The sequence below is a fragment of the Propithecus coquereli genome, unplaced genomic scaffold, assembly GCF_000956105.1.
Source record: "Propithecus coquereli isolate 6110/MARCELLA unplaced genomic scaffold, Pcoq_1.0 Scaffold208, whole genome shotgun sequence".
Classification (NCBI taxonomy): domain Eukaryota; kingdom Metazoa; phylum Chordata; class Mammalia; order Primates; family Indriidae; genus Propithecus; species Propithecus coquereli.
The window spans coordinates 49,760-62,023 of NW_012145856.1; the positions used below are offsets into that span (position 1 = coordinate 49,760).

At 42.6% G+C, this 12,264-nt stretch overlaps 1 pseudogene across 1 annotated transcript; it reads right to left on the minus strand.

The window, feature by feature from the left end:
- Positions 1–698: 698 nt before the first annotated feature.
- On the minus strand, positions 699–9,894 carry LOC105810248 (annotated as a pseudogene). The gene is made up of 7 exons (XR_001137488.1): positions 9,785–9,894; positions 9,207–9,564; positions 7,724–7,788; positions 6,516–6,584; positions 5,972–6,260; positions 1,449–2,020; positions 699–920 (listed from the first exon to the last, which is right to left on the minus strand). The product of XR_001137488.1 is annotated as an uncharacterized LOC105810248 (transcript).
- Positions 9,895–12,264: the final 2,370 nt, after the last annotated feature.

A 12,264-nucleotide genomic window follows, 5' to 3' on the forward strand; every position in this document is an offset into this window, starting at 1 on the left:
GCTGGAAAGTCCAAGGTCGAGGGGGCACATCTGTTGAGGGCCTCCTTGCTGGTGGGGACTCTCTGCAGAGTCCCAAGATGGTTCAGGGCATCATGTGGGGATGGAGCTAAGTGTGCTAACTCAGATCTCTCTTTCTTCTCCTATAAAGCCACCAATGCCCTACCCCGATGACCTTATCTGATCCAAATTACCTCCCCAAGGTCCCACCTCTCAAATAGCATAGTTCTATTTCCCACCATCTTAATACTGTTACAGTGGGGATTAACCTTCACACTGAGTTTTGGAGTGGACAGCCATTTAAACCGTAACACTCTTTATGAATGTGATTTGAGATCAATCCTCTGTTGTCTCCTCTGTGCAGTTTTTCCAGACATCCCTGGATTTCCTCAAGGACTCACAGCTCTAGCTATTGGAAATGATGTTACTTTTATATCTATATCTGATTTGACATTTGTGGTGTCTCTGTCTTATAGTTATGATGAATAGGTGGTTTTATTTATTTTTATTGTGACCAGCATAATTCTTGGAGTATATGTGGAGAGATTCAGATTGAGGCAGCTACCATTACTTTTAATGGGTCTACCTGGGAGTCACCATGAAGAAAGTTTTAAGATTTGTTCTACATGTCCAAAAATACACAATGCTCAAAAATATATATATTATAGGCATGACAGAAAACATGATGAAAGGAAACCCACAATTCTGCCATCATGACCAGACAGCTGCTTTTCTCTTCCTGTGTTTCTCTCCATTGTCATCCCACAGTACTTCTCTTTTGGCATCTGCTCCAGCTGCTCTGGCCACAGCTGCTGCTGTGGGTGCTGCAGAAGAGCCGGCCTGTTGCTCATTGCAGGGTTAACCTGGCACCTGAGGAGGATGCCGATCTTAACTTCACAAGTGCTTTCATTATAGATGCTTCTCTATAAAGCGAGCATATACTGCATCCGAGAAGGGCTGCACTCCACTCACTCCACTCACTCCACAAAGGGCTTGGCCCAAATTTGCAGGAGCTGGCCTCTAATCACAGTGGAGCTCACTCATCCTGACCCACTGCCTTCTGTGGGTTAGTCCATTGTCCACTCAGGTTGTCCCCTGATGACCTGCACCCCCAAGTTGGAAGTCAGACTCTTAGTCTGTTCAGCTTGAGAGGCTGGTTGCCAGCATTCACAGCCTGATAATATGTTCTACAGTTTCCCTCATGGTTTTCCCCTGATGACCATTAGGCAGATAAGGGTCGGGATAGTCTGGTCTTATTTATCATGGTCTCAAATCTGAACATGTGAATAATCATCCTCTTTTCCACTTGCTTCCCAGTGTAACTCCTGAGACGCTCTAGGTGCCAGTTCAGTTCTTACACAGCAAATATTTATTGACTGTCTCCTGAATTTCTGGTGCTTCCTCAGACCATAAGAATACCATGGAGGACAAAAAAATAAAAAATAAAACACAAAGTCCTCACCTGGCATCTGTTCAATACTGTATCTAAGGTAAGAAAGGTTCATGATAGGAACTCCAGGGACTTTACAGATTCTTCCTTTAAGGTCTAGGTCAACTGTGGCCACAATGTAACACTTGTGCTGAGTTACTGTCTGTACTAAGCAGTCATCTGCATAGGTTCTTTTGTGTGTGCATGGTTACTGTTCAACTCTTGAATCATTGGCAATGTTGAGGGTCACTCGATACTTCTGCCCTTATTTCTCAGTTTCAGCCACTACACAGTCAGTTGTACAAGGAATACACTTGGCACACAGACAGTCCATCGTTGACTGCACTAAATACAGTTTGGCTTTAACGGAAAAGCAGATAAAGTTGGAATCAACCAAGGCATAGTAAGGTAGGCCCAGCTGTGTATTATATTGGAAGAATAATAAGCAGGAGGAGTGTTGGGAGACTTCTCTTTCCTTTAGTGTGCTGGGATCTTTCTTTCTAAGTTTTAATCTACCCTTTTCTTTAAGCATCTGATCTCGGAGACTAAGCATTCACTTCATGGTCACATACTTCCTTGTCTTCTTTTGCTTCCCTATGTTCACACCACACTCTTATTTCAACATGATTGATTTTTTTGTTGATTTTGTATTCTGCAACTTTACTGAACTCATTAATTAGTTTGAACAATTTCCTGGTGGAGTCTTTAGTGTTTTCTACATATATGTCATCTGCAAAGAGAGATGATTTTATTTCTTCCTTTTTGATTTGAATGCTTTTTATTTCTTTTTCTTTTCTAATTGCTCTGGCTAGGACTTCCAGAACTGTGTTGAATGGAAGTGGTAAGAATGTGGTGCTGCTGTCAGGTAGAAAGTTCTGCAAATGTCTGTTAGGTCAATTTTGTCTATAGTGTTGTTCAAGTGTGCTGTTTTTTTAACTGATTTTCTGTTTGTATATTCTAATGGTTATTAAAAGTGGGATATTGAAGTCTCCTACTATTATTGTATTGCTGTCAATTTCTCACTTCAGATCTGTTAAAACTCGCTTTACATATTTAGGGGTTCTGATGTTGAGGCAATTATATATTTATAATTGTTATATCTTCCCCCAATGTGGGTGGGTATAATCAATCTGTTGAGGACATGAATAGAACAAAAGGTGGAGAAATGAGGAATTCATCCCTTCTTTTCTGCCTCACTGACTGAGCAAGAACATCTCATCTCATCTTTTCCTGCAATCAGACTGGGATTTACATTATCAGCTCTTCTGGTTCTTAGACTGTGGACTCAGACTGAATTACACCAACAGCTTTCCTGGGTTTTCAGCTTGTAGAGAGCAGATCATGCAACTTCTCAGCATCCATAATTGCATGAAACAAATACTTATAATAAATAAATAATTTACATGTATGTGTGTGTGTGTGTGTCTATGTGTATATACTCTATGAGCTCTGTTTCACTGCAGAACACTGCTTAGCACAGGGCTCCTGGCTTCTGTTGGTATCAGTGCAAATAGCTGGTGTTATATTTGACCTGGCCCTTCAGGTGATGGTGACTCTCTCTCCTTGAGAAACAGCCATGGATACCAGAGATTGGATCAGCACAATTTCTCCACTGGATTCAATGATCAAATAAGAAAAATGAAAAGAGATGTTAGTTAGCAGAAATAGAGATACAGAATGTCTTCATACAATGCAATATACAGATATAGTATAAAACTCAAACCAGTAAAAAGAAAACATCTGTCTTAGTCTCAAACTCCCAGGTGAACACGATCCTGAGTTTTGAGCTTCCTCTCTTTGTTACCCGTGACACTGAGCATCAGGCAACTGAAAATATGAGCCTGAAAATCCATTATGTTGACTGAGCCCTGTCACAAGCTAAACACACCTCTTCTCATAAGAATATCTGTTAAAAGCAACTCTGAGCATGTCGTGGTTTCTGGGGAAGAGATATGGAAACCACGAGGGTGTAGGTTAGAAAGTCCTTGGCTTATAAATCCATGTGGTCCCTCCACTTGTGTAAGTTAAGTTGGCATAGGAGAGAGAGGTCCTCAGTGCTCTTTCTGAGGTGGCATAAACACATGGCCTAGGGCATCACCTATGTTTTCCGTTCCAGACAGGCTTCATTTGACCTAGTTATCGAGGAAAGCTCTACAGGGCAGTGAGTGAGGTGTATTTGCTTTGTGATAAGAATCTGCGAAGGGATTCCTGTATGTAATGCCCATGAGAAAATCCTAAGCCTCTGCAGATCTGCCTTGTCTTTTCTGGAAGCTGCTCAACTGAGCATTGAGGTCTCCTCACACAGCCTCTGAACCCACAAAGTAATGGGGGAACTTTCGTCTCCGTGTGTGATCTGGAGCCTAGATATCCTCAGGGATGAGTTTTCACAAAGTCAGGCAGTGGTTACCTCCAGAGAAAAGAAGTCAGCAGTAAGACAGGGACACAATAAGCCATTTTGAAGGACACTGAAACTGAAGGACACTTAGCTATCAATTCATTACCCTACAATTTATTTGGAACTCTACCATGTGAAGGGTTTAAAATGACCCTGGCCTTTGAGGAGCTAGAAGAGAGACTCATTTTAAGTAAGTACCAATCAAAGTAATGACTATCTTAGTCACAATATGAAAAATGTTCTGTTTCTGGGGTGTTTATTTTGTTTAAGTGATTTTCTGTTTTATATTTTATTGATTTCCATCCTAGCTTTTATCATTTCCTTCCTTTCATTTTCTTTGGGTTTGGTTCTTAAGGTGGAAGCTTAGGTCATTGATTTGAGATATACCTTCTTTCTTTTCTAGTACAGGCCTCTATTTGTGACATTTGCTTACTGATTTATTTCAAATTGAATATTACACAGAGGGAAACCTTGGTCATTTCTTCTCTTAAGAAACAACAGGAGAAGCATGAGGAGCTGGGATGAAAACACCATCCTGAAGGATCTATTTTTCTGATGCGGGCCAAAAACTGTTATCTAGGGAAGCTTTCATATTTAATATTCTTGGCACAGAGGCCATTTGGGAGGGAGAAAAATGAAAAGAAGCAAACAGCCTAAGTGTATAACAGTTGTGGCAGACAGAACCTAGAGTAGCCCTGTGATAATTACCCCCGGTACTCATTCCCCATGTAATTCCCTCAAACTGAGTGTGGGCAGAACCTGTGACTTGTTTCTAGCCAAGAACAGTATCGCAAAGGTGGAGGGGTTTGGAAGATGTAACTGGGAACCCAAATCAGTTGATTTCAAGTGAATCAGAAAAATGATTATTCTGAGTGGATCTAACTTAATCACCTGAAAGCCCCTAAAAGAGAAACTGAGCCCACCCTCCTGTGGAGAGAGTCTCCTCGCTGCTTTGATTACTAAGCAGCCCACGAGGTAGGGAGCTTCCAGTGGCCTCTAGGAATTTAGGGTGGCCTCAGCCCACAGTCGGCAAAAATCTGGCATCCTCAGTCACACAGCCTCAAAGAAAATAATCCACCAACACCCTTAGTGACCTTGAAAAACAAATTATTCAAGCCTCCAGGCGAGAACACAGCCTGGACTATACTTTGCAGCCTGCAAACCCAGAGGAGAGGACGCAGCTAACCCGTGCCCAGACTCCTGACTCAGACAAACTGTGGGAAGGTAAATGTGTGTTAGTCACTGAGTTTGTGTTAACTTGTTGTGGAGCAATAGGAATCTAATACGACAATAAAATTTCATGTGAGGTGAGATAGGGTTGTCAGCTTGGAAACCGATGTGCTCCTGCCTGTGTGAAGCATAACCCAGGACCATTTCGTCAGCGTTTCCTGCTCCTCTGGGGGATGCAGAAGCCCAAGGGGGACCAAGGTGGGGACGGAGGAGGAGGAACTAAACCTCTGTGATGCTGGCTGCGCACACTCAGGCTTCTGGAGTCCACTCTGCCTGCACAGCCAGAGCAATTAGAGAAAGAAAAAGAGAAGAGAAGACGAGAGAAGACCTTGGCAGGGAATATGGAAGGACATGAGCACTGCATGAGGAGAGAAGGACAAGTACGTCTCTCTAGAACTAAGGCCCCGGCTTTTGGGAGGGACACACACAGAGGAATCTGAGCCAAAGCAACAGAGATAACTGCTTCACAATTCTTAGTTTCCAAACAAGCACAGAGGCTTTTGTGTGAGCTCAAACGAAAAGGAGTGGTAAAAAAATAAAAATTAAGGTGAGAAGATCAGCCTGTGTTTGAAAAATATCTTTGTGGTTCAGGGCACTTTCTCTTTCAAATATGTGGAAAAGAATTTCCTGCAAGTTTAAAACTCTTAAAAGGGCAAGGGACTTTGACATCTAAGAAAAATACACTGAGACATAGAAAATTCCTGGGAGGTCCTGGACATAGTAAGGAAATTATTAAATCATGAAGCTGGTTTTGTGCGACACACACACACGCAACATGCCATTTAAGGATTTCCTCTTTCCGAGGACACCAGGTTGAGATGCTGGGTGAGGAGACACATCTGAGGGCGCTGAGCTCAGAGAGCAGCTGCCTGTGCAGGTTTCTGTTTAGCCCCACAGCACCGTGGGAGGAGACTCCTTACCCTGCTGACAGTAATAGTTCGCAGCATCATCGGCCTCCACAGGGTGCATCGTGAGGGTGAAATCTGTCCCGGACCCACTGCCACCGGACCCCAGAGCCTCGACTGCATGCTCCATAGATCAGGAGTTTAGGGGCTTGCCCTGGTTTCTGCTGATACCAGCTCATAGAGCTCACAATGCCAAACATCACATTAACACTTTGGCTGGCCCTGCAGGAGATGGTGGCCCTCTCCCCTGGAGACACCACCAGGGACGCTGGAGACTGGGTCAGCACAATGTCCCCAGAGGAGCCTGGAATAATAAACACAAACACACACACAATAAAGCATAACAGAGGTACTGAGACCATCCCAATGCAGGCCCAGTGCATTGGTGACACTTGTAACCACAGTCACGGGCAACACTGTGAGTAACCAGAAAACAACAGGTAACTGGGTAACCTAAACCCACCACGAGTGCCTTCATCCCAGTGACTGAGAACCCAGAGACACAGAAAGCAATGATGCCACAATGAGTTTGCCCAACATTTCTCTGCACCCCCCTCACCTGGAACCCAGAGCAGGAGGATCCACAAAAGGGGAGCCCTGACCCCATCTCTGAGAGCTGAACTAGAGGCTGCTCCTCAGGGCCCCTGACAAGCTGCCTTTAAGGATGCTCTGAGCAGCCTGGACTGTTGTCTAATGAGTCAACATGCAAATCTGCTCAGAAAAGCCTGGGTTGGTGCTCAAAGAGGACACCTGCTCTTACTTAGCCAGTGGGAGGTGGGGCAGCAAAACCTTTCCTTGGGTAGCTCTAGCATATCCCAGGGGATTTTGTGACCTGCTTCATTGAATCTTCTCCTGCTCTGTCTGAGATGCTTGTGGGGGAGGCTAGGTGCTGGGGTTCCTCTATTGTAAGGACATGAGTCGTTTTAGGAATATTTTTGATCCCTTAAAATTAAGATTCTACATTATCACAAATAATAGTGCATTTCAAGTTGTGATCATTTTCAAAAAGAGAAAGCAGTGGATTTACAAAAGATGAAACAGGGTGGCCTGGAGGGGACGATGGCCCCCTGACCAAATGTCCTTTAAACCAGGTCTATACACGTTGTCAGGAGTTGGAAAGGATGGGGGTGAGGCGAGCCTAGAACCTATGGAAGGCTGAGAGCCTCAACTAATCAGTGAACTTGCCTCCATGTGGATGAGGCAGAGTCTGTCCATCTGCTCAGTCCCGAACCCAACACTGGGTCCAGCCCAGGCCCTCACAGGCAGAGGAGCCATCGGCCCCTTCAGAGTGGAGAACAAGCATCCTTCACTTCCTGTTAATTCATGTTGCTGCAGGCTAAAGCTGAGGAACTCCATGTTCTCCCACAGCAAGAGACAGTGTCCCAAAGACACTGGAAACAGTGAAATAATTGATACTGGATTTATTTTAGACTATTACATTAATAGACTAATTTCCATTTAAAAATATTTGTTGGAGGTTAAAAGAATACAAGGAATCCACTGAAAACCACTTAGTGAGGTATTTTATTTACCATATTCATATCAGCCTTTAAACAATTTTTCAAAATATTGTAACCTAGGAAATTGATTTTTTGTTAGATATAAAAGAGTAATTCATGGGATTATGGCCATGTGTTTTTCTCTTATATATTTTTAAATTTCACAGGATACTATCTCCACACAATAAACAAAATCTTTGGCCGGACCTCTAAAGAGAGACAGTCACCCTCTGCTCTAGAGACAGCAGAAGAGCCAGTGGCTACTTACACTGGAACCAGCAGCCATCAGGGCTGGATCCAGGATTCCTGTCAATCGGCTTCCAGCTCAGCGGTCTCAAACCAGTGTGAGGGCAGAGGGTCAGATGGCTACCCACTGCCTACACTGCCATGAAAACAGGGAATGGGGAGATGTTGCTCTTCCCTGGTCTCTGTAAAGTCGTTCCCAGCTCCCCACAGGGTCCCAGCCCTGAACACACACCCCAGGCCAGCTGGGCAGCGAGGCTCTTCTGTAACAATTATTCCTCTCTCCCACAGCGCCTGCATCAGAGTCAGCCACAGGAGCACTCCTGAGTGAAAACTGTTAGGATGCAAGGGAAGGTCACACCTCTCATCTTGTAGCAGTTTGTCTGGGAGAGAGGCCCTTGCCGTGATCCTCCCACACAGCATAGTTACATCGTGAGGGCTGCGTGGGCTCAGCTCGCTCAAGTGGCCGGACCTGACCTTTCACTCTCAGGCAAGAGCTGCTCCAGTGTTCCGAAAACTGAGTAATGCGTGATAACACGTGCCTCAGCTGATGCCAGTGAGATAATGTACAATAACGCAAAAGAAGTAAGGAGACCAATTTATCGAGAATCTACTGCCCCATGCGGATTACTTACTAAATAAGAAGGACATGCAAAGTAGCATATGGGATGCTGTCAGTACCACTAGCAGGGGGATTGGAGAGAGGGTGGGTTTCAGGGTTGGTTGAGTCAGTGAATAAAGTAATATCAAATAGTTTTCCATCTCATTCCTTGGTCATACTGAGTCTACTCACTTATCAGCCACCTTCACGATTGGAAAGTGGCTGCCAGCAACAGGGATGACATGCAGCTTTCTGCGCTGCCAGCAGGAGAGAGATGCCTCTCCAGGTAGCATGGAATAAAAATTTTAAGCACATTCTTTCAGTTTGATTGAGCAGCTCAGGACAACAGGAAGAACAATCATAATTACACATACTAATTTTCATTAATCAGAATCCATCAGTGAAGTTTGGGATTATGTTGACCTCCCCTCAATACAAAGAAAAGGAGGGATTGAAGGCTTAAAATATTGAGATGTTTAAGAATAAAGAAGTATATCAGATAAAGAAAGAAGACGAAAAGAATAAGGAAGAAAAATGGAAAGTTTATAGAGTCAAAGGAGGCACATGGAAGAGAGAATTGATCCATCAGAGTGTAAAATTCACTGGACCCTCATCTAGAAGGTAACGATAAATCTTACTGGCTCTGTCATGTGATCTGGCCCTGTGAAACATGCAGGTTCTTTGGACACAGAAACTCCTGACAGTCTCTAAGAGATCATTACAATATTCTTCTTTAATAATGTCCCACAGAAAGGGATCCAGAAAAAGCCAAGTCCCTTAATACTCTCCTGGTCCCTGCAAACCCTCCAAGAAATAAATCAAGAGAAGTGACTTCGCAGGCAGATGGAAGAAGCACGCGTGTGCAGGGCTGTGTGACGAGGAAGCATCTGCTGCAGCAAAGATTCACTGATCTGTGGCCGGGGAGGAGGTTTGTGCTCGAGTCTGTCGCACTGTGGGAGGAGTGCTGTGATACTGCTGACAGTAATAGACGGCCACGTCTTCAGCCTGTACGCTGCTGATGGTGAGAGTGAAGTCTGTCCCAGACCCACTGCCACTGAATCGGTCGGGGACCCCAGATGCCCGGGTGGATGCCCAGTAGATGAGCAGCTTAGGAGCCTGTCCTGGTTTCTGCTGGTGCCAGGCTAAGTAGTTCTTATTGTTGGATAAAAGACTCTGGCTGGACTTGCAGTCGATGGTGACCCTCTCTCCTGGAGACACAGCCAGGGACCTCAGGGACTGGGTCATCACGATGTCCCCACAGGCACCTGTAATCAGGAATGGAAAATGATCATACATACATAGACACAAACTTTGTCATATATACATTGAAATATGTCATTTCAAATGTGCTTTCTAATAGTATTATAAGTCAGCACATAATTGAGGCCATACTGGAAATAGTCATTATTTCTCACTACATCTTAAATTTGTTTTATTTCTACACAGATATTGCTCTGAAGAAACTGTGACATTTAAATTCCTCACCAGAGACCCAGAGCAACAGGAACAAGAGGACTTGGGTCTGTGACACCATCTTGCTGTCCCTGCCTGCCTGGTGCAGCTCAGTTCACATTGCAAAGGTCCGGTTTATAAAACCTGGGCAGCTGGCGTTGGCCTGGAGGGGCCTATGCAAAGCAATCAGCGAGTACAAAAGCAAATGTCGTGGGCAATGGGGTGTGAAAATATCCAGCATAAATCAAAAGCCAAAAATATCATCACAGAATGTGTAATTGTATGACTATAAAAGACAGAAGTCAAATTTAGAAGCTCTAATATCAACTTAGAAGCTCTAAAACTACAAACTGCTAGATGATCTAACTAATGACTAGGACGGCCTAGTAATTGTCATCAGGACTGTTAATGTGGAATACCTTGTCCATCATAACGAAAACCAGAAGAGCAAGCCTTCCCAGTTTCTTACCTGACTTTTGCCTAAGTTAGTCAATCATACATATACTGCCCTGGATAACCATCATTCCCGACAAATTTCACTGATACTGTTCAGTCCTCGCTCCACAGTAACGTTTTCTGAAGGCAGCTCAGGACATTCAATAACTGGTAAGGATCAGCCTTCCAGTGAAATATATGCTTCTGTGATTAACCAGGTTCTCAAAGACTCTCTTCACATCATTAAGATGTTAGAAATCTCTCCAAAAATGGGTGATTGTGCCCCCTAATAAAACTGTGAGGCCAAGCTTGTCCAGTTAAGGCTTCCGTTTAAAACTTTCCTTCTCTTTCTTGGTCTTTCATTATATGTATACAATGAATCAGGGGAAGTCTTTAACTGGGTGAATAAAAATGTTCTGATTATTGTAATAGCAGATTCAATGGAAAAATGTCTGACTCTGTTACTATTACCTGCAGTCCCCAAAGCCAAGTTAAATTCCCACCCTAAAATCACTAGTTGTGTGACCCTATATATTTCAGCTCTAATTTAAACGGTGGATGAACCCCAACAGGACATTAGAGAGTTTGTGAGAATAAGCACATAAGATTTAGGGTTTATGTGCTTTGGATTTTTCTTGTCCAAACGAATGAGAGCTGCCATATCTAAACATCATGCCAAAACAAATAAAATTTGGAACATAGAATTAATTTATGCATATGAGTGGAGACATTATCTTCCTTTCTACTATCCAAAGTGGAAAGCTTCATGGCACTAGAAATTAATCTTAGGGATGTTATTTCATCAATTCAATATGTTGTAATGGTCAAAAATAATAATAGATTACCACTTAAGTGTCCAATAAACTTATAAGCTAGGGTACGTAAATATAATAGAACATTGAACAGCCATTAATGCTGCTGATTTGAACTACTAAGCAGTGATAAACATGGTAACTATGAAGACCACGTAGATATTTAATATATAAAAATGTTTTATGTAATTTTAGGAGAAAATAGTGATAGAGATATAATAATAATGTAAATTATGGATGCATCTATACAAATGATTTATACACATGTGGACAGTAAATATGTTAGAGACATTATCACTCTCATATGTTCCATTTGCTCACCTATATTTCCCAGTCTCTTTACAGATATAACTAGTTATGGCCAATAAAATACGAGGGAAGTAACATACATCCTTTGCAGGCAGAGACAAGGAAAAATGCCACATGCAATTTTCCAGTTCCTCTTTTACCTGTAGCACAACTGAAGAGGTCGTATGCTCCAAATGATCCAAACACGAGATGATGGAGCCTCTGTCTGTCTGGGTCCTTGAGTGACCGCATGGAGCAGAGCACCTTTCTGGACCATGTGGAGAATGGAGTGTGAGCAAGACTTAAGCATTTGTTGATACTGGGGCCATGAGATTTGAGGCAGTGGCATAATCCTACCTATCCTTAATATTAATAATATAACTACACAAAATAAAACTTGCATGAGAGTAGTGAGAGATGACTGTGTTTTATTTTTTATAATATTGTTGTCATGTCAGTTAAATGTAAAATTAAATGTATACTTGAAAAATAAAATATTTTCAGGGATAATTGCTATTGTCCAACTTATTTACAAGTTCATGTTGCTCTCTTGTGGTAACAAATAAGAAAATATGAGCATAAAAATTATGTCAGTGGGAAACTGAAAATGAGCAGTCTCTGTAACCATACGATTCCATGCCTTCTGGTGATCACACTGAAGTTCTACAGTTCCAAGGAAGATGCTCGTCTTCCTTCCTCATCTCAAAGACCTAGAAACTAAAAGCCAAAATGAACCTTAGAAATTATCTATCACACCCTTTGATATGAGAAAATAGAGGGCACAGACAGAAATATCTTAATCCAGGTCACTTACATATTTCACAGCAGAACTGAGGCTAAACCCAGTCTCTTGACTACTAATTTTGTGTTCTTTCCATGTTCTTATACCACTTCTCCATTCTGAAGTCTAACACAACAGGCTAAAAAAAATCTACATAAATTTACTATGAGAAATAAATTTATTTCATTACATATTTT